At 44.9% G+C, this 23151-nt stretch overlaps 1 protein-coding gene across 15 annotated transcripts in view; it reads left to right on the top strand.

Moving 5' to 3' along the window:
• Positions 1–13076: 13076 nt before the first annotated feature.
• ptprsa (protein tyrosine phosphatase receptor type Sa) overlaps positions 13077–23151 on the top strand; it is a 311006-nt gene continuing 300931 nt past the window's right edge. For all 15 annotated transcript variants that reach the window (XM_072659946.1, XM_072659948.1, XM_072659947.1 and 12 more), the window contains exon 1: positions 13077–13515. The gene's annotated coding sequence lies outside the window, so the exon portion shown is untranslated. The remainder of the gene's footprint in view (positions 13516–23151) is intronic.

Below are 23151 nucleotides of genomic sequence, written 5' to 3'. Positions count from 1 at the left end.
GTGGTTAGACGGCGTTTTGCTGAGGGAGGGCCTCGGCGCCCAAGCTTTATAAGTTCATCGAAAGCTAGTGAGGTGTAAAATGGGCTCTCACGATTGCCCACACACACTCGTGTCTCAAGCTAAGCCTGCAAAGCTGCTGTGTAATTATTGAGAGCCATATGCACTGAGGTGGGGGGGCTCCTTTCCATCCAAACATTTGCGCTGTGGATCATAATTTATCATGTACGGCCGAGGCTGCGGTTCTGAATCGGCGCTGACACTAAACCCAATCTAATGCCCATTGCGCCGGCGCTGATCCATGCTGGAGAAGCATGTAGAAGACTCTGTAGTAGATTTGATTAATCCACCTTACAAGTGTAGACGTTCGGTACGATAAGAAGCACGGTTTTGCCGGGGCAGGGCTTTTCTGATTCTCATCGTTCGGCGAGGCTCATAGCAGGATGGATATACTATATTAGTATAAATAAGCGAGCACACCAGTCAGCTGTAGAAGAGTGCAAAACCATCATCATGAGCAAAGGACACGGTTTGACTGGTGTCTGAAAGGGCATAACAATAGAGCACTGGCGAAGGGTGCTTGCATCTCAAAAACCGCTAACTTAGTAGGATCTTCTAGAGCTGCTGCAGTGAAGGTGTACCCAGTGCCTCCCAACGGCATAGCAGTGGTGCTCCATGGCTCCACTCAGCTCATAATTTCTATAATAAACCCCTTCCATCACCTAATGCAGTCCATGCCACAAAATGATAGCTCTATTAACCAAGTAGATAACATACAATATATGGACAAAAGTATTGGGACATCATTCATTGTTTATTCTGAAATTAAAAGACTATTAAAAGAGTTTATCCTGAATTTGTTGGATTTTATCCCAAAAGTATAAGATGGAGCACCATCTATCATCATTCCAGAGATTCCCTAGATGAGGAAAATGCAAGAGAAGACATACATGGAAACTCATTTACGTGTAATTAATGATCATATGTACATTATATGTAATCTAACATAGCACTATATTGCGCACCCATCCAGCAAAATGCCCAAAAAGCGTACAGGCCGCCACATCCTTCCAATCCATCACTGAAAACAGTGCCACCCACTGGCAGATCAGATTCAGTCGACGGTTTCTTCTCCCTCCAGTACGAACAGATAAGATGCTAATGCGCCTTAGTGTCGGGCGCAGGGCTGGGCAATTTATCACAGGGGCCTCACATCTCTGAGCGCTAAAGAGAAGCTTTCAAGCAAATACGCTCTTAACATTTAAGGGTTCTTGGCTTGCCTGAATATTTTTAAGAGATGCCTTGTGAGATCCCTGGTGTGGAGCCAACACATTATGTGGAGCTTCAAGCTTCTTCACAATCACACATACTGTATCATTGTCAGCCACTGAAAGCCTTAACTCAACCCAGTTGAGCCATTACAATAAATGTTAGTTAACCAAGCCAAAATGCATGTTTCTGACAAAATGCATATTTAAAAATGATCAGAAAATACAATGAAATAAAATTTCGGGAGGGCTAAATGAAATGACTTTTTCCATGTATTTTAAATAATTCAGTTAAATTTTTTATAAACACAAAAGTGAAGTTATTTGAAAATAATATAAATTTCTGTAGATAAAAGTACAAGTTAGATAAGCTTATAACGTAGTTGAACTCATGATCTCCTGAATCTCTTTCCAAGCAGGCAGTTAGACAGTCGCTCCACCATAGAGCTGAGAAGCTGTGTACATTTCTGTGTCTGAAAAAGCACGGAAGGTAAATTTACTCAAAACTGTTTGTATGTAGTGTACTTTCACAGCTCTGGACCGGCCCTACGGTCTAACTGCAGCTTATCATCCAATGTGAAGAGGTCATCAGTTAAAATCCCAGCAAGGCCTCAGTGCTTTAGTTTCAAAAGCCTCCCAGTCTGGGGACGTCATGTTATAGGCGGAGTTCTAGTCTGCAGATGGGTATAAACAGTACATAGATTGAGGGGGCGGAGCCACAGACTGAACATCTTACACAGTGTTGAGTCAGTTTCAGCTGCAGCTCATTTACTGTCTGTAAATTCTGTAAATTGAGGCTCAACACCGGTTTGTATTGTTGACCAAACCGAAATGCAGAAGTTAGAAATGTGAGTATGAGGACTTCAGCAGGTTCTACCTTGGTTCTTCTGTCTTTTGTCCAAGTCCAAGTTTTCAAGATCTGCCTCCCTGCTATCGAAATCTCCAAATGTGCAAACAGATGGATGTTTCTCTTCATATCTGCAGACTGTCATTAGCTCGCGTGAATAGAGCCTCAGAGAGCAGTAATTCTGTATGATGATGGTCCGATTATTCCGCTGAGTGTTTTCTTCTACTGATGCATTTCCTCTCCTCTGAGCACCACCGCGAATCAGTATTCTCGAGAGCTACCGAGTAAAGCGCTGCCTTGGAAGCAGTGAAAGTGCCCTATTGGCACACTACACAATAACGGCGCCATTATGCACCTAAAGGAATCATTTTGGCCGACGCTGTTTTCCATTATGGCTCCGCGCGAGTAATATTGCCCTGAGAAGATGTTACATTATACATGTGTGACCCCCACATGCTCTCTGACCAATGTTCAAATCCGTTTAACCTGATCTGGAGGAGATTTTTTAAGACCTGTAGCAGCGATTGCCAGTCTATCAACTCTCCTGACCTGTTCGGCTCACCGTACCGGAGGGCGTTCTTCCCCTTAAAGCATCGATTTCGCATTTAGCACAAATAAATTCTTCCTTACGATGAGCCAGCCATGCAAAGGGGGGGCCGGCACGTTCCCTTATCCTCTATCGGTGTGCGAATCCTTGCTTAGCTCACAGCTTATTTTACAGAGACTTATAGAGTTAGAGTAGATTAGATGGAGTTAGATATTAGATATCTGCTAAAACCTGGATTTAGGTTTAAAGTGAGGGTTTGGCCCAAATTTAATTGCCCCCGGACGCTTACAGTCACGAGTAAGCAGACCTAAGTCATCACACACTTCAGCTGTTCAGTAACCTCTGATATTCTTGACTCAAATGAAGAAGAACCATGAACCTTCAAGGCTTCCTAGATCTTCTGAGAAGTAGTAAGGGTTTACTTTGTAGGTTAGAATTAGCTTTTAGGCTTTTTGGCCTTCTATATACTTCCAAAGTAGTTTTAGCATTTAGCCTCGATAGGCTAATTTGCTAGTGGGCGGGGTTTATGTAACTGTTGGGGGTGTGAATACAAACTCTAACAGTTTGGGGTTTTTGGAATTGGCTCATGATACACTATATGGACAAAAGTATTGGGACACAACTCTAAATTATTGAATTGCAGTGTTCCATTCAGTCTTATTGCCACCACAGGTGTATAAAATCAAGCCCCTAGCCGTGCAGTTTGCCAGTGAAAGAATGGGAGGTTCTAAAGAGCTCACTGAACTCCAGCGTGGTTCTGTATGTAATAGGAGACACCGCTGCACCAACAACAACAACAAGTCAGCTGGTCGAACGGGATGCCATTAAAGCTCCAGTGGAGGTGTCCCAAAACTTTAGTCCATGTTATGCCAGTTGCTCATTATTCTCCTACACCCAGGAAAACACAGTTTTCCCGTTGTCGGATTGCCTGCAGGTGTCTCTGATCATTGGAAGGAGCACACTACCAGTGATTTGAGGGGTTTGGGTGGCGGCTCTGTCGTCAGGCTGGCACGTCTTCTATAGGACATTGGCCTCATATTGGCCTTCAGACACCAATCATTGGCTGATTGTCTGTGTTTGGGTGTTGTTTTCGGTGTTGTCCTTCCCACTGGCCAGAAGAAGTGACTGGTGATGTTTCTGAGATGAATACTCCTAACGAGGGACTGGGCATCCACCTGCCCAGATCTCTGTGGACGCTGTGGAGCGAGTAAGCCGTGCAATCAGCTCCTGTAATTAAGATTCAGCAGCAGGCTCTTCTGCCACTTCCAATTGGCACCAACATGGCAGGCGTGTAATAAATCAGCTGTGCTAAGTTCAGCCCAGAGACAGACAGATAGCGGGGGAACATTGTGTCTCGGGCGTTCTTATGTGTAGTTATGAGCCGCCATAATCAAATTCAGAGCAGAGGGTGGGGAGAAAGCGCGAGAGGACGACGGTCCAGGTGCCTAGCAGCCTGCGTGATGTAAGAGTAGACGTGGAGTGAAATTTGCATGCGCCAAAGCTTTTCTGCATGTCGACAGTTGTTCTGAGCTTTCCTTCTCTCTCTCTCTCTCTCTTTTTCTGTATCTCGGTCGGCCTAGGAGGTTTGAACTGAGCGCTTGCCAAAGTAAAGGAGCTTTCCCTCGCTCTTGCCTCTGCGCCGAGGGCCCAGAGGGGAGGGGAGATGGTAAAGAATGGAAACGAAGGGAAATCTCAGGCAGAGCTCACTACACATAAACATCACAGGAAGTCTCAGAAGACCAACAATGCTTAATAGGTTTCACAGGCACTTCCACTCCCACTGCTGGTGTTCAGAAATGATCGGGGCTTCCAGCAGCCTTGGGGGACCAAAGCAACCCTCTCTGCTTGTGCTCTGCTTGCTTTTCACGTGGCTTCTTACACTGGCTCTTTTGGGTTCTGAGAGGATTCGCTCAACTGCATGGGAGAGCATGCAGCTGAATGCAGACGTATGAATATGGAACAAACTCTGTTCAAAGATGAACAGTAAGTTCAGTGCTGATGGTCTTATACACACACACACACTGACTACTGCTCGCGAATGAAGTTTGCCAAGATGTGCCAATTGGTTTGACTTGGGACGCTACCGTGCTGCACCCAGGGTTGTAAAGGCATGCATATCTGGCATCAAAGCTGTCAAAAGTATTCCCATTCATTCCTCAGGTAGAAGTGAGTGGAGATACTAGGGTTTAAAAGACTTCTATAGAAGCTGAAGTATCAAGTGAAGCTTTTTACTCAAGTAAAAGTGTAAAAGTACTGGTTTCAGAACGAGTTCAAGTAGAAAAGTAAAAGTAATGGAAGGAAAACAAAGGCCGAAAGCTCAGGCCGCGCCACAGGGGTCTATAGTGCACTACCCCCCCCCCCCCTCCCCAAAAACCCATTTCTCTAAAAGCCATAATGAGGAGAATGATCTATTAAAATGTTGATGTTAAAAATGTTGGGCTGCACTAGGCTCCTGTTTCAGCTGCAGATCTGCCCATTGAAAATGAAGCATTTCAGTAATATCAGCTCTATTAAAGGAGCGTCTCTGTGCTCTACTGAGCATTAACATGAGCTTCATGGAGGAAAATATGAGGAGTCGTTGTCTAGAAGTTTTGTAAAGCTGCAGAAAGTCAAACTTCAGAGGCGTGTGATCAATAAGCTTTATTGGAATGTAAATGTGGGGCTTAGTCGGGACGTTTCACTGCAGGTCTCTGGAGTCTCTGCCACGGACACAGTCTTCATACTAGACTACATTTGATTTAATTTGGTTGGACCAATTTTTGGTCCTTTAGTCTGGACCAAAGAAGGTAGATGTGAATACACTCTGATCTGGACCCAAACCAAGCAGAACCAAGACCCTTGAGAGGAGGTGGTCTCGGCCTGGTCCCAACTGTACTCCGGACTGCTTCATTTCATTGATCCGACCTCGACCCGACACAACTATCAGGTATACTCCACAAGTTTGAACCAAACAGCTCCCATAGCCAGTTGCTAACCTGATATACATACTGATTAGATAATTAACGTTACTATGACCGGACCGGAGCTGACCAACTACAGGTGTGAAAAAAAATACACTCCCTCAGCCTCTCTCTGCTCTGCCCGTGCACAGCATAAAATCTGTCTTCAACAGTTTGGCTCCACAGTGTTTTGATGGAGTGTTACAGGGCCTTCGGGCCATAGGCCATCACCCAGCACCACACTGGGAGTGTGTGTGGGGGGGCATGCTGTGAAACGGCACGGACGATGACCCGTTCAAACATGCATGTTGACAAGAGTGGTGCTGCATGGTGGGGGAGGCATTGCTTTTTATCGCCGGGCGTGAATGGACAATTAACCAACTGTTTCAGTGGATTGTTTCATAGCAACGGGTGCTCATTAAGAACTTCATCGGCGGGTGCTATATTCAGCACACTACCCTTGGGGTGGGCAGACAGCTAGCACAAGATGTCGAACACTGATAGGAGATGGCAATGAGGATAATGTGGAAAGGAAATAAGGCACGTTTGAAATGTTAAAGACATGTTTGGATGTTAGGTAATGCATAGGCCATGTGCTGCACAATCTGTGTAGCGCCCCTGTTTTACTAAAATCCCTGGAATGGTAGGCCAAAAAACAAATGTCCATAAATGCTATGCCGTTATTTCCGGACCACTTCTATTAACCCACTTGTCCTAAATCTTGAGGGTCCACAGCTACACAGTGTAACTTCTACAGCCATTAAAAAAGAGAGGGGGGTTAGTGTGAACGCAAGCTGGAGTTCCAGTAAAGACACTATTTAAACCAGTACAAGTCCCTGGTAATTACCAGTAAGACTGGCTTGTGTGAACAGGAGCTGATACACTGTTTGTGTATACAAATGTTTGTGGACACTGTCTACTGCCAGCTCTACAAATGCAAACACACACAGCTTGTCTAGTCCCTGTAGAGACGTACTACCAATAGAATAGGACTGTCTGGAGCAGATAAGCATGAACCTATTGGCGCCATGGCACCTAATGCCACCCAGGCATGGGCTGGAGGGGTACCAGCCGCCCACCAGCAGCATTGAGCTGTGGAGCAGTGGAAGGGCTATGTTCTCTGGAATGATGGATGTGCTGGTGGTGCTCCAGCCAGATCTTCTGAGATGAATTGGGGGGTTGGCGAGTTGGGGATGAGGTGGGTGAATGGTGATCGTCCAACATCTTGACCTCGCCAAGGTGATAGTGAGGTTAGCAATGCTGTGAAGACTGCTGTGAGCTGGATGGTATGCACCTGGGATGATGGGACTAAAGGAAATACCTAAATTAAATGATTAAGAGGTGTGTCCCAATACTTTTGTCCATATAGTGTATGGTGTTGGTTAACATCAAAATTCCACGTCTATCTAAAGTTAGAGCTTGATGTCAACCCAGCGTTGGATTCTGACGTTAACACAATTATTAAAATGAACGTCTGTCTAACGTTAAGAGTCCAACGTCTTTCTGCCATCAGACTGACGTCCAGTGCCTGCTGGAATTTATAGAAGTACAGAAATTGAATGGTCAATATGAAGTTCCCCATATGGTGGGGCTACATAGAGCGTCTAGTTCTCCTGCCGTCCCCCAAGGAGATGACACTGTGCAGAGCAGAGGTGGCAGGTTGCTGTTATTGTTGCTGAAGCTTCTTCCAAGGTTGAGGTCCAATTAGATCAGGCTGTGAGAATGAGAGCGATGCACTGCAAGGTGGGGGAGAGAGAGTGCAAAGCTTGGTAGAATGGACCTGGAGGCAGCGCGGAGACTTCTGTGATGTCTGTTGTTCTGGTTTGTCTAACGCTGATGCCGCCTTGCCATAATGAACATGTCACTTGTCACACACATTGTCCGACGCGCTGCAGCAGCAGCTATACTGTAAACTGTCAGATATTCTAGACTCAGTTCTAGGATTCGCTCTAAGAATTTTTGCTAGTAGAGCCGGATCCAGAATATAATGACCAGAATAGGGATAGCCAGGCCCAGGAGTGCAACGTCCCTGTCAGCAATGAAGCCTGTGTCTCCAAAACGAGAAGATTCCTAATTTGACCTCTTTTCTGAGTTTATTCTAAGTGCTGAATGCTAATCTGCCAACTCTATAAATGCTAATCTACCAACTCTATCCTGCTCTACTCTATCAATGCTGATCAACCAATTCTAGAAATGCTAATAAACCAACTCTAGAAATGCTAATCTGCCAACTCTATAATGCTAATCTGCCAACTCTAGACATAATAATCTGCCAACTCGATAAATGTGAATCTACCAATTCTATAAATGCTAATATACCAACTCTGTAAATGTGAATCTACCAACTCTATAATGCGAATCTGCCAACTCTATAAATGTGAATCGACCAACTCTATAATGCGAATCTACCAACTCTAGACATGCTAATCTACCAATTCTATAAATGTGAATCTACCAATTCTATAAATGCTATATACCAACTCTATACATGCTAATTTACCAATTCTACATGCTAATTTACAAATCTATAAATTGTAGTCTTTACAATGCTAATCTAAAATGTTTATAAAAATCAATCTAACTCTATATGCTAATCTATACATCAATAAAGGCTGAACTCCACAAACAGCAGGTTTCCACAACCTTTTGGACAAGTACTGTAGTTTTGCAAATGTAGAGGAAGCTTCCCTTGGCATCCCTTGTAATAGAGCTCTAGTCCGTTTGACGACCCGGGAAAGAAAGCAGCTCTTCTCAGTCATAGTTTAGCACCGTCGCCCACTTGAGTGATGTGTTAAGCAGTTGCTATAGATATCTCTCACATAGTGTAGGCAATGCACGGAGTCTAAGAGGGTGTGAAAGTCATGCACTGGCAGAGATATAGGGAAAGATGAAGGGATTCTAGAGAAAGAGTGATGAGAGCGTCGTTTCTCTAGTAGCCCTCAAAGCTGCTGTTGTGCCACTGAGCGCTCATCGTAGCCGACCCTCAATCTAATGAGGTGTTCCTCAATAGCTACCGTATAGACTACCCTACAGTTATGGAGCTGACAAGGCCCATTTGATGGATTCTCTGCTACGCTACATTATCTCTGAAGCTCTGTCTTGTCTTTGTCTTTTGCGAGGCTTTTCAGGGGAACAGAGATGCAGTAAACCACTGATGAAGGCTTCTAAAGCTGGAGGCCTTACGAATGCCCTCACAAGTGTTAAATGAACAGTGTACTCCAAATGTAGCTGATTAGCCAAGACATGGACAAAAGTATGGAGGCAACTGACGCTCCCGGGTGGTTGCTACTGTTGTTTTTAGCTATTCTGTGGACGTTGTTCCTTCTACAAACTGGTGCCATTTGCGTCCACAACGTTTGATGAGATGTATAAGCCAACATGCTAACTAGGGTTCTAGGGTTCCAGGTGGGCATGGGTTCTGAGTGGGTTTGTAGATACTTTGTTACTGGGGCCCAGTTGGGCTTCCCAAATAGGTCACATTGTGACAGCCCACTGCAATTTCACATGGGTCCCATCTAGGCCTCATGTGTGCAACCCAGATGGGGCCCATGTTTAACCCCTCCTGGTCCCAACACTGACCCTGGTAGGCATCCATATGTGGGGCCAACATGAAACCTGAGGGCAAAATGTTCTGGTTTCCAGTTGGGCTGCCCATACAAAGTTCCTGTCAATATGATATTTAAGAAAATACTATTTCTTAAAGGGTAATCATCTTTATTTGAGTACATGGTATTTTTCATGATATTGATGAATATAACCTTTGCAATCAAAATATCACCAAGTAAATTATTCATTATTATTATTATTTATATTATTATTATTATTATTGTTGTTATTGTTATTATTATTATCTGGATAATATATTTATCACTGTTTAGATATATTTATTCAAAATAAACAGCTTAATTTTGACCTTTACCACCCCGTCACACTAACTTATTTTGTATATAAATAATGTACTGTTGCTTTAAAATACATCCCAAAGAGGACGTGATGTCATTTTAGCCTTTGTAGCAATCAGGAACAGAAAATGTGTGAGTTCTGACATTCTTTACATTATTTATTTGTTATTTTTTAAAGTAAGATGGCGCCTTTCAAGCTTAACTGAACCACCCCGTCACACAAAATAGGTAGAATATGGGAAATGGAAGTTTAATATTATTATTATTATTATTATTATTATATAAAAGTACACTATAGTGCAAAGACAATTATATTGTTAATATTTTGGCATGTGTGCTAGGCCACATGAGGAACTGCAACCATGTTTGTATGAAATTTACCACCCTGTCACATTATATTATAAATATGGCTCCCATGTCTGGATAAAAAAAAGCATATTAATAAGGATATTAATTTTATGCCTGAGGATGAACATGTCGCTTATGTTGGGAATTTTTTTTTAAGTATTTGCTTTTGATGACTTTTGAATATTGCAACGTGTTAATGGCACCCACTTGGTAGAATGACTCAGCGAACAGTGAGTCATACTGTCAAAAACCACATAAGCAAAGCTATTAGTGAACAACTCCATGCGGTTTGAGACTAGGTGATTTAGGTATGTATTTTGCATGTTGATGGCTGTTGAAGAGCTTTAATTACTGGCCTGGGAGCAGCAGAACAAACCTGAAGATCAAACGTGTCTCAGCTGGTAACATTCAGGTAAATGCATCATTGTGTTAACTGATTTTTAGTCAAAGTCAGAATCGTACAGGAAGGAGCGTGATTTGCAGATATAGGTGGAGATGGAGAAGCAGTGGGGCTGAAGGGCCATTATTCTGTCAGATGTTCCTGATTGTCACATTGTTCCTGTGCTTGTTTTTCTTGCTCTGTCTTTATTAAGGCCTGATTTACGCTAACACTAACTGTTCACACCAGGCTGAGCGACTCATGTGCTACCCACATGTAATCGGAGGTGTGAAATGGGGGAAGCGGAAGGTCAGGTTGAAACTGAGGACTGAAGTGAGCAGGGCCATTGGGAGGACATGATGGCCATGGGGTCATTCAGCAGAGTGTGGTCTCGGGTTCCTCTGGTGGTGTTTTTGTGGTCTTAGTTACAGTTATTTAGAAACTATAGCAAGAAGACTAAACTTCATCCAAGAACCAAAACGTAGAGAAACTATTGTAGCCGAAAAGAATTGAAGGATTTAAAATTTAGTAACTGCTTGGAAACTAACATATTTTGTAATCATCCAGGAATCAGGAAAAAGGTTAAACTTCATCATCCTGGAATCTGCAAGAAGGTTAAACTTCATCCAGGAATCAGCAAGAAGGTTAGATATCTTTATCCAGGAATCAGCAAAAAGGCTAAACTTTATCCAGGAATCAGCAAGAAGGCTAAACGTCTTCATCCAGGAATTTAGAAAGAAGGTTAACTTCATCCAGGAATCAGCAAGAAGGCTAAACTTCATCATCCAGGAATCAGCAAGAAGGCTAAACTTTTACATCAAGAAATTTAGAAAGAAGGTTAACTTCATCCAGGAATCAGCAAGAAGGCTAAACTTCATCATCCAGGAATCAGCAAGAAGGTTAAACTTCATCATACAGGAATCAGCAAGAAGGTTAAACTTCATCATCCAGGAATCAGCAAGAAGGTTAAACTTCATCATCCAGGAATCAGCAAGAAGGTTAAACTTCATCCAGGAATCAGCAAGAAGGTTAAACTTCTTCATCCAGGAATCAGCAAGAAGGTTAAACTTCTTCATCCAGGAATCAGCAAGAAGGTTAAACTTCATCCAGGAATCAGCAAGAAGGTTAAACTTCATCATCCAGGAATCAGCAAGAAGGTTAAACTTCATCATCCAGGAATCAGCAAGAAGGTTAAACTTCTTCATCCAGGAATCAGCAAGAAGGTTAAACTTCATCCAGGAATCAGCAAGAAGGTTAAACTTCTTCATCCAGGAATCAGCAAGAAGGTTAAACTTCTTCATCCAGGAATCAGCAAGAAGGTTAAACTTCATCCAGGAATCAGCAAGAAGGTTAAACTTCATCATCCAGGAATCAGCAAGAAGGTTAAACTTCATCCAGGAATCAGCAAGAAGGTTAAACTTCATCCAAGAATCAGCAAGAAGGCTAAACTTCATCATCCAGGAATCAGCAAGAAGGCTAAACGTCTTCATCCAGGAATTTAGAAAGAAGGTTAACTTCATCCAGGAATCAGCAAGAAGGTTAAACTTCATCATCCAGGAATCAGCAAGAAGGTTAAACTTTTACATCAATGAATTTAGAAAGAAGGTTAAACTTCATCCAGGAATCAGCAAGAAGGCTAAACTTCATCCAGGAATCAGCAAGAAGGTTAAACTTCATCATCCAGGAATCAGCAAGAAGGTTAAACTTCTTCATCCAGGAATCATCAAGAAGGTTAAACTTCATCATCCAGGAATCAGCAAGAAGGTTAAACTTCATCATCCAGGAATCAGCAAGAAGGTTAAACTTCATCATCCAGGAATCAGCAAGAAGGTTAAACTTCTTCATCCAGGAATCAGCAAGAAGGTTAAACTTCATCCAGGAATCAGCAAGAAGGTTAAACTTCTTCATCCAGGAATCAGCAAGAAGGTTAAACTTCTTCATCCAGGAATCAGCAAGAAGGTTAAACTTCATCCAGGAATCAGCAAGAAGGTTAAACTTCATCATCCAGGAATCAGCAAGAAGGTTAAACTTCATCCAGGAATCAGCAAGAAGGTTAAACTTCATCCAAGAATCAGCAAGAAGGCTAAACTTCATCATCCAGGAATCAGCAAGAAGGCTAAACGTCTTCATCCAGGAATTTAGAAAGAAGGTTAACTTCATCCAGGAATCAGCAAGAAGGTTAAACTTCATCATCCAGGAATCAGCAAGAAGGTTAAACTTTTACATCAATGAATTTAGAAAGAAGGTTAAACTTCATCCAGGAATCAGCAAGAAGGCTAAACTTCATCCAGGAATCAGCAAGAAGGTTAAACTTCATCATCCAGGAATCAGCAAGAAGGTTAAACTTCTTCATCCAGGAATCATCAAGAAGGTTAAACTTCATCATCCAGGAATCAGCAAGAAGGTTAAACTTCATCATCCAGGAATCAGCAAGGTCACATTACTCCATCCAGGAATCAGCTAGAAAGCTAAACTTCTTCGACCATGAATTTTCAGTACCACAAAATTTCTCCACTCAGAAATCAACGTTTTCCAGAATCCAGCAAGTTCTTGTTCCACTCAGTGCACATCAGCCGTCCACAAGCCTCACTGCTTTGAATGGTCCTGCCGTCGTTCCCTTTAAGAGGTGCTAATTCCTCCTTTGTGCGGTAAAAGTCCCAGGGGGTCTTCCTCCACCTCACCTGCCTGTGCTGAGTCCAGCCAGCCTGGGTGAGGCTGATGATGAGCGGGCAGGCCACAGGGCTGGAGGAGCGAGGGGCGTGTGCGGGAGTATGACTTCATCACGCCGTGGGAGGGGCAGAGCGAGCGAGAGCGCGCGAGATAGAGAGAGAGAGAGAGAGAGAGAGAGAGAGCCCGGGACAGAGGGGTTGGAGGATAGAGGCAGACTGAGAGAGGAGAGAGAAGGTGGGGGTGTGTATGACATCATTCCTGCTTCCCCAGCTGTGGTTTCTCTCCGGTTCCTCTGAGCTGGGGCTGAAGGAGAGCAGGTCCACGCACACTCCTATACGCGCGCGCACACACACGCACGCACACACACACACACACACACACAAACACGCTCACACACACACTCACACACACACTCTCTCTCTCTCTCAATCCGTCCGGAGGATTTTAAACCCTTTTATTCAGCACCAGCTCGAGCTCGTGCTTTTGGATGTGCTGCGGGGACGCACGAGCGCACGGGATTATCGTTTCGAGAGTGCTGAAGATGTGAGGGGGTGTTTGTTTGATGCGTGCATGAAGAAGAGCAGAAAGAAGAAGAGGAAGAACGCGGACGCTGAAAAGGTAAGCGCGAGCGTACGAGGAGCGCGAGGGCTGGCTGAGAAACTGCAGCAAGTGCTCTCGAAACGGTGGTCTTCAAGTCTATGTGTGTGTGTGTGTGTGTGTGTGTGTGTGTGTGTGTGTTGGTCTAACCGCGCTCCCTTGCAGCCGCGAGGCGGTGGCGGGGTTGCACGTAAACGTTGCGCGCGAACGTCTCTCGTTCAGGAGTTCGCGTGCCTTCTTTGAGGACTTTGTGCATCAGTTTCAGTCCGTAGGAGCGACGCAGGTCCCTATCTGGTGCCTCGAGCGTGGTTTTACCGCGCGTTCAGCGTTACGCACGGGGTTACTTGGTGTTTGTACGCGTGCACAGTTCAGTCCAGTATGTAATGCTGAGCCCGTGCATGCTGAATGATCGTGTAGGGTGGTAGTGGTGGTCAAACTGTACGTGGTGCATAGTGATACGCTTGCATCCACAGCGCATGCAAAGTGGTTTACTACTGTGCACAATGTTGCGCGTGCTGTTTTTATTATCATTATTATTATTATTGTTTTTAATCCAGTGCATTATGCAGCGTTTCAAATGCACGAGGCGATGTACGCCACAAGAAAATGCAGCTCATATCCAAACCCTGCTGATATCCAGACTCGCGCTGTCAGGCTGGCGAGGCGTAGCGCTTCATGAAGGTGCAGCATCCCTCAGACGGAGGGTAGTGGGATGAAGGGCTGTGCGCGCGGCGATGCGCGAGCTTCCCCGTCTCTTTAGACTAGATAAATGTGTGGCATTCTTGCTGCTTGGGGAGGGATATTGCAAGTCACGGTGGGCTTGAACTTTAGAGAGGCTCGTAAGCTCGCGCTCGTCTTTAATCTCTCAGGGGTCTTGCTTGTTGGGATGGAAAGTGATGGAACTGTGCTGAGCCCTTTGGTGGACGTGAATGCATCTGATAATAATCTGGTAACCTTAGCTGAGTAAGGAGAACCCTACGTCTTTTTGCATCCCCCCCCCTTTTTTTCCCCCTCTCGTGCGCTCAGTTGCATGGTTTAAAAAACGAACCAGTTGCACCGTTCAGCTTAAAGGAGTGGCTCTACCCCAGCCTTTGATGTAGGTGGGCGACTGGCTCTCGACGTGTGCTTTACTTTTGCGCGCTGAGAAGCTCTGCTGCATCGCGAAGGCTGGTGGTCCGCGCGCGTGCACGTTCGGGGAGGAAAAAGCAGGGGAAACTTACACGCGCTGCAGTTTAGAGGGAGATAGATACAGAGAGAGGCTTGCATTGCACTGCAGGATGGCGCGCGAGCGTGTCAAGACTAATGTTTGAGAAGCCCCGTTTTGTTAGTGTGTGTGTGTGTGTGTGAGGTGCATGAGTGTGTGTGTGTGTGTGTGTGGGAAGGTATAAAGGGCAGCCCTTGCATGGTAGGCTTGGTTGTCTGAGCTGTGATTGGCGGAGGGGAGGGTGGGGGGGGTCTCAAAATGAAGGTGTGATTTCAGATTTGCTGCTTATTTCATTTCACGCGCGCCCGCGTGCACGCTCATTCACATGCACGCGCGTGCACACACACACACACACACATACACATTCTCTCTCACTGTATGATGCAACCTTCAATCTGAACTCCCCACGTCTCGTCCTCTCGTGCTTCCAGTTGCCTCGCGTGGCATCACCGCGAGCAGGGCTACAGGTTGATGGGTTGATGCTTGCTTTACTGTAAGGAGCTGCTGAGCTCAGATTAAAGGGCTCGTACCCCCCTGTTTTTGGGGATCTCTGCAGAATACGGCTCATTTGATTTGCATGTTTTTGTGATGTCACAAACGAACACATTTGCATTGCTCCGCCTACTCTTGGAGTTTGGAGTCCGGCTGCTTGCATTGACCCGCCTGTTCCGCATTGTAGCCTCTCCAGTTCACTCTGATGTTATTTATGCGGCAGCTTTCAGAGCAGCCAATCAGAACAGACTTCATTTGCATATAATTTACATACAAACAGCCAGTTAAACTCAATTCCTTGGCAGGTAGGACTGTCTGTGTGGTCCTCGAGTGGGAAATGGTGGGAGTCGTCTTTGATTTGCACGCCACAGGCTGCCCGATTGCAGTCCGCTGCCCGACTGCAGTCCGCTGCCGGACAGTGCCCGGCTGAGGTCACTTTTTTGCCCCCCCCCCCGAGCCGATTGGTATGTGCCCCAGCTAGGCGTTACATCAGAGGTCATCAATCCACAATCCAGCAGCTCCAGCTGATCAATTAGCCTAATAGAAATGGCAGTTAGTAGGCAGAGGGTTGTGATTGTGTTTGTGTCATAAACCCCCTCCGCACTGCTTAATCAATGCCACCGCAGCGACACATCAGCAGGTATGATTCATTAGCTTTGAAATCAGAACCAACAGGCCTATATTTAGGTACATGACTTCATTAGGCTGTTCGGTAAAACTGAATGAAGTTGACGTGAAGTGCATTAACAGCGCAAACACTCCGCTCCTGCTCTGCTTAATCAGCCTTGGGCCTTTAAAGTTCTGCAGAGGGGTTCTTGGACTTTTTCGGTGCTACAGGATGCATTAACTTTACTTTGAGTTCTTTATTGGAGATTTGTAGGTGGCAAACCAATTAAGCTTCCAGATGACCCTTTAGTGAGCGATCACGGTTCTGTACAGAACCACCGCCTATGCTTAACCACCCCTGAAGAACATTTTGCAATGTTCTAAGCTCAAGAGTGATCCTGATGGGGCCTTCAAGGTGTACCTACGAGTGCAATGTGAGATATTAGAAAGGTTACAGTGGTTCTTCCCGGGCTCTTCAGTGAATGCAGTGGTTCTATGACAAGAGAACCATGGCAGCTCATCACCGGATCATTTGGGAAAGCTTGAAGGGTTCTTTCTCTTGTATTAATTAATGGTTCCACATAGCACCAGAAAGGGTTCCGTTATTGTGATGAGTCAGACTTCAGTTGAATTCAGTGGGATAATAGGGGTTCTATATGCAGGACGACCGAGTAACTCGTCTGTTTGATGCTGTACTCTTAAAAAAAGGGTTCTACAAGGATGTAGTAAAGGCAGAGGTTCTATATAGAACCTTTACAGCTCATTAGAGGATCAAAGGGTCGTTTGAATGCATGCATACATGGTTCTTTGAAGTGGTTCTTCAAATACTAGGCAAATGTGTTCTGTCGAGAATTCTCCTGTAAAATGGTTCTAGCAGCAGAATGGTTCATAGTTTTTCAAGGTTCCTTAGAACCTTTTCAAGGACTATATACTACCCTGTTTATTGGTGTCTGTGTAGAACCCTTTTTAGGAAGGTTCTTAAACGAACCATATATGGGAGGTTCTCCATCGTAGAGAACAGCCATGCAAGCATTCAAATACTTATTGGTATTTTCAAGGTTCTGTAAATAACCAAAGTCTAAAGAACCCTTAAAGGAACCCTTTTTTCAGGGTATACTGAGCTAGGCACTGTGGAGCAGTGTTCTCTATGATGGACTGATTGAGTTGGAGCTCCATCCAGTACCTTTGGGATGAGTTGGAGTGCCAGAACTAATGATCTAACATCTGTACCTGACCTCACTGATGCTTTTGTGGCTGAATACAATCAAATCCTCACAGTAATGTTCCGGCATCCTGAAGTACAGGGTATATAGACTGTTTTTCATGGAATTTTAGAACGTGCAGCTCTCAAATCTCAAAATCCCTCTTCCCTCAGCCAGCCATCCAAACCCTGCTATTAGACCCGTCCCTCCAAACCCTCACTCAAGTACAATTGGCCAGACGTGCTGACCACATGCCGAAGTGTCCTGAGGCTACAGGCACTCGGCTTAGCATCACTTTTGCACAAAAGTATCCCTCAGTGTGTGTGTGTGTGTGTGTGTGCAATCCTCAGGGCAGCCAGCCCAAAGTAGCAAAGCCACTAAACACACTACTGCAAGTGCAGGATCAGGCCGTGCCCCAGCTGAAAGCAAGGAGCAGTTCTCATTAGCCGCTGTAGAGCTGCAGGTCCATTAATAGACAGCCTGTTGACCTTAAAGACAAGACAGTGTCTTGGATACTTACACACACACACACACACACATTTCTGAGTTCACATATTCACAAACTGAAGTCAGCCTCACAGTAGAACGTCTACAGACCCAGCTAATATGTCCATGTGGGGCCTGTATGGGGTCCTCGGGTTCCATGTTCCATGGATTGCTTACCAGGGTCAGTGATGGGAGCAAGAGGGGTTAAACATAGGCCTTGTCTGGGTTGTACACTTCACATAGGGCCTACATGGGACCCATGTGAGATTAAAGTGGGCTGAAAAGAAAGGGCCCATTTGGGAAGCCCGACTGGGTTCCTTTAACAGCCCATGCACACCTGGAATCCAGGTAAGGTCAGGTAACCAAAATCCAGCGTTTTTCAAACCTCTCAAGCAGAGGTCATGACGTTGTGAGGTATGGGGACCAAAACTCAATGTCTGGTCAACGCCTTAATGTTGAAATTTTAGGGCTATCCCTATCCAACCCAGAGTTTTCATTAATCATGTATCGGCTGTTCCGAGTCTTTGCTTTAACCACAGTGTTCAGAGCGCCATCTGCTGTCCTCAAGGAGCCATTAACGGACATTATCCCCGGTCAGCAGTAGCAGCAGCAGTGTTGTGGACGTTCTCAGAAGGTAAATAAAGGAGTTGAGGTTCTGCAGTGTGGAGCTATTTTACAGTGGAACCTGAAAACAGACCATAATATCTGACCCTTTATAAAACCATCACTGAAATGCCCTGTTTTACCAGCGGGAGAACCGCAGAACCGCTCACTCGCCTTTCTCTGTTTATAAACCAGCACTGAAGAACCCATTCAGAACCAGAACCAGAAGGATAATGCTAATGCTAATACACACACACACAGGCTATAGAAACCCCAGTCACACACACTCACGCACATTCACCCACTATAAACCAACTATTCCACGCCAGTAGACCAACAGCCATAGATACCAGTCCAGAGTGTGTACCACTACACACACTCACACACTCACACATGAAGTGATTAGACTGCAGTGTTGTAGAGGAGCTGGGAGCTGATTGGTCAGGGAGGTCAAAGACGATATTAAACACTATAAAACATCATTTTAAGAAAAGTCCCGACTGAACTAAATCAGTCAGTCCAGAACGTCTGATTATAGAAACTGATACTGAAAATAAAATGAACAGATTAATCAGCAGCTCGTCTGATCTAAACTGGGAGGCTGGATTAATGTTATTTATACAAACACAAAGATCAGATCGGATCAGATCGGAATTGGCTGATACTCAGCATTGAGACACACAGATCGTACAATCCCTGTAAACCTGAAATTATAATTTGGTGAAATTTGTAAAAACGTCAGGGCATGTCAGACCACCCCAGCCGTGTCTAACGGCCTCAGATGTCAGATATTCAATGCCTCTCTAACGTTGGAGCTTCACGTCGACCCAGTGTTGGTTTTTGACAGATATGTAACTGATGAGTTCCAAAATTCAGCGTCTGTACAGTTTTAGGTTTTGGCATGAACCCAGTGTTCATTCTCCATCAAAATTCGATCAGTCTGACCAACGTCAGAGTCCAACACCTTTCTTCTGTCAAATTCAGGAGTATAGGATAGCACTATGGGCTTAGATACTCAGTTCACGTTCCTTCAGATAATGTCAAACAGATTCACCCTTGAGAAATCACCTTCGTATTGCCACCTTCACGTTCATGAGATGCCTAATTTCATATAACGTTAAAAACAGAAATCAGCGAAGCCGATGAGCTTCCCATCACTGCATGCCATTTGTGTCATTATGTGTCACTTGTCCCTGTGAAATTCAGGGCTGGGTCTTCACAACATCTGCAGACTCATCTGGATGGCCTTCCCATTGGATTACAGTGTATACGGACTGACGTTCAGTAGCCGCAGATGCTCAGCCTTAACGAGTTCATCTACACAGATGTGCAAATGCACACACAGCCTGTCTAGCCCCTGTAGAGAAGTATTGCCAATAGAATAGGACTCTCTGAAGAGGATAAACATGAACCTACTCGCACCATGCTGCCTAATTCCAGGCGTGGGCTAGTAGAGGGGTATAGAGCCTCCCCAGCAGCATTGAGCTGTGGAGCAGTGGAAGGGCTGTGTTCTCTGGAATGATGGTGGTGGAGCTGTGGATGATGAGGTGGGGTGGTGATCATCATCCAACATCCTGACCTCACTAACGCTCCTGTCACTGAATGCAATCAAACCCTCCACCCTCCAAAATCAAGTAGAAAGTCTTCCTCTCTGGACAGTAGAGACTCTTTACTTTTTTGCGCAATTAAACAATGAGCATGTGTCCCATTACTTTTGGCCATGTAGTCTATAACTGGTGCTGTCAAGATTGCACTGGGTTTTGAAGTGATGGCACTCTATCCAATGCCTGTGGCAGATCTGGTCATCCAACATCAGTCCCTGACCTCACTGATGCCCTTGTGTGGCCGAATGCAATCAAATCCTCCTCACAGCAACGTTCCAACATCTAGTGTAAAGATTTTCCAGAGGAGTAGAAGCTGATACTGCAGTACAGAGGGGCAAACTCCCTATTAGTACCCTTGTTTTCAGAAGCAATGCTGAAGAAAGAAAAAAAAGCAGACGTCTGAATACTTTTGGACATGTAGTGTAGACCAGGAGCGTTTCACTCATCCAAGCAATTAGGAGTCTGAGTCAATACAGAGGCCGGGCCGGCAGAAGGAAGCAATTAACTCGGGGAAATGTTCCGTATGATCTCAAGTGATTGCCTTGAATGGCGTCAGAGCTGGAGGTTCTTCAGGAGCTGCTCTATTGTAGCGAGAGAGACGTTTTCATCACCCCTTCATGAAGCAGCGCAGTGAAATTCATCAGCCCTGAATGCTTTATTGTGTGCAGAAGCTGGAGAGTGTGTAAAGTCTCCATTGATCAGCGGAATATCCCGTGGTTTTTACTTACGCTGGATTCTGAATGGAGAGAGCGGCCGCTCTCGGCCGTCAGAGGAGAGAAGACAGTAGAGGAGAAGTGCGGCGCAGCGGGAAGCTGTGAAGAGATCAGCATCTCAGCGTGTTCTGGTGACTCACTGGAAAGGTCAGAGGGAGAGGTCAGCGAGGGTGAGGAAGAGAGAGACAGAAGGATAGTGAGAGAAAAAGGGCAAGGGAAAGAGAGGGAGGGAGAAGAGCAAAGGAGAGAAAGGGGAGAGGGAAAGTGAGAGGCATATTAGTATATAAAGTATTAATATGTATATAAGATATTAGTATATAAAGTATTAATATGTATATAAGATATTAGTATATAAAGTATTGGTATGTATATAAGATATTAGTATATAAAGTATTAGTTTGTATATACGATATTAGTATATAAAGTATTAATATGTATATAAGATATTAGTATATAAAGTATTAATATGTATATAAGATATTAGTATATAAAGTATTAGTTTGTATATACGATATTAGTATATAAAGTATTAATATGTATATAAGATATTAGTATATAAAGTATTAATATGTATATAAGATATTAGTATATAAAATATTGGTATGTATATATTTATCCTTTTATAAAAATCAGAGTCTTTATTTTAATTATTGATTATTATACTATTATTATTGATGAATTATTGCTATATTTATTCCCTGTTGGCACTTATTCTGTAATTATTGTTTTAGATTCTGTAATTATTGAAAAAGAGAGACAGAAGGGTGGTGAGAGAGAAAAGGCAAGGGAAAGAGAGGGAGAGAGAGAGAGAGAAGAGTACGGGGGAGAGAGAGAGAGGGAGAATAACAAGGGAAAGGGATAAGAGCAAGGGATGGGAGAGAGAGGGAGAAGAGCAAGGAAAGAGGGAGAGAGAGAGAAGAGCAAGTGAATGAGAGAGAGAGAAGAGCAAGGGAATGGGAGAGAGAGGGAGAAGAGCAAGGAAAGAGGGAGAAGAGCAAGGAAAGAGGGAGAGAGAGAGAAGAGCAAGGGAATGGGAGAGGGAGGGAGAAGAGCAAGGGAGAGAGAGAAGAGTAAGGAAAACAGGGAGAGAGAGAGAAGAACAAGGGAGAGAGAGAGAAGAGCAGGGGAAGAAGAGTTAGGGAATGGGAGAGAGAGGGAGAAGAGCAAGGGAGAGAGAGAGAAGAGCAGGGGAAGAAGAGTTAGGGAATGGGAGAGAGAGGGAGAAGAGCAAGGGAGAGAGAGAGAAGAGCAGGGGAAGAAGAGTTAGGGAATGGGAGAGAGAGGGAGAAGAGCAAGGGAGAGAGAGAGAAGAGCAGGGGAAGAAGAGTAAGGGAATGGGAGAGAGAGGGAGAAGAGCAAGGGAGAGAGAGAGAAGAGCAGGGGAAGAAGAGTTAGGGAATGGGAGAGAGAGGGAGAAGAGCAAGGGAGAGAGAGAGAAGAGCAGGGGAAGAAGAGTAAGGGAATGGGAGAGAGAGGGAGAAGAGCAAGGGAGAGAGAGGGAGAGAGAAGAGCATTGGAGAGGTGAGAAACAGGAAAAGAGAGAAAGAAGAGCAAATGAGAGAAAAGAGAGAGAGGGACTGAGGTGAACCCTCCTGCTGGCTCTGTGTGTTGAAGCCTCTTACAGCGAGAGCTGAGTGGTAGAGGGGCAGCAGAGCAGTGGTCGCGACCCTGCGGGCTCCGTGGTCAGCGCTCTTCAGGTTGCGACTAGTCTCCTGGAGGTTGGCCCCTTAGCCGGGGAAGCCACCCGAGGTTGATGTGTTTGGACAACAAAAGAGGACAACATTTGTTTACTCTTTTAGCCGCTGTTGCGCGCGCGACTGTGTCTGCCGACATAATGAGCATGAATGATTCATCCTTTCTCTTCACTTTCCTCATGTATTATGCAGCGTAAGGAGAGAGGGAGAGGCCGCTCTGCCGTGTGTCGTGGAGCCGTGGGAGGAGGTGAGCAGGGTGATTTAGGCCCGTGGGGGAGACGGCCTGCAGCGTTTCAGCTGAGGTCATGATCTCAGGTCTCAATATCTTAATCACTCTGTTCATGAAAAATCCACTAACCCCGACTTCTTACTCTTCTGACTCGCAGTATCTCATACACTGCATGTCCAAAAGTTTGTGGACACCCCTTCAAATTAATGCATTCCGCTACTTTAAGTTGCACAGATGTGCAAATGCACACTCACACACAGCTTATCTGGTTCCTGGAGAGAAGTACTGCTAATGGAATAGGACTCTATGCTGCCCAATAATGCCAGGCGTGGGCTAGGGGGGGTATAAAGCCCCCCAGCAGCATTGAGCTGTGGAGCAGTGGAAGAACTGTGTTCTCTGGAATGATGGAGGTGGAGCTCCATCCAGTACTTTTTGAGGAGTTGTGGATGATGAGGTGGTGTGGTGATCATCATCCAACATCCTGACCCATTGTCCCTTTACTTTTGGCCATATAGTCTATAACTAATGCTGTCAAGATTGCACTGGGCTCTGAAGTGATGGCACTCTATCCAATGCCTTTGGCAGATCTGATCATCTGACATCAGTTCCTGACCTCACTGATGCCCTTGTGTGGCCGAATGCAATCAAATCCTCCTCACAGCAATGCTCCAACATCTAGTGTAAAGATTTTCCAAAGGAGTAGAAGCTGATACTGCAGTACAGAGGGGCAAACTCCCTATCAGTACCCTTGTTTTCAGGGTCTGGATACTTTTGGACATGTTGAGCCGATGGTGGTGCTCCATCCAGTTCCTTTGGGATGAGCT

This window comes from Salminus brasiliensis, chromosome 17 (genome assembly GCF_030463535.1).
Source record: "Salminus brasiliensis chromosome 17, fSalBra1.hap2, whole genome shotgun sequence".
Classification (NCBI taxonomy): domain Eukaryota; kingdom Metazoa; phylum Chordata; class Actinopteri; order Characiformes; family Bryconidae; genus Salminus; species Salminus brasiliensis.
Note: the sequence above shows the minus strand (reverse complement) of the source record. Positions and strands in the feature narration are given on the sequence as shown.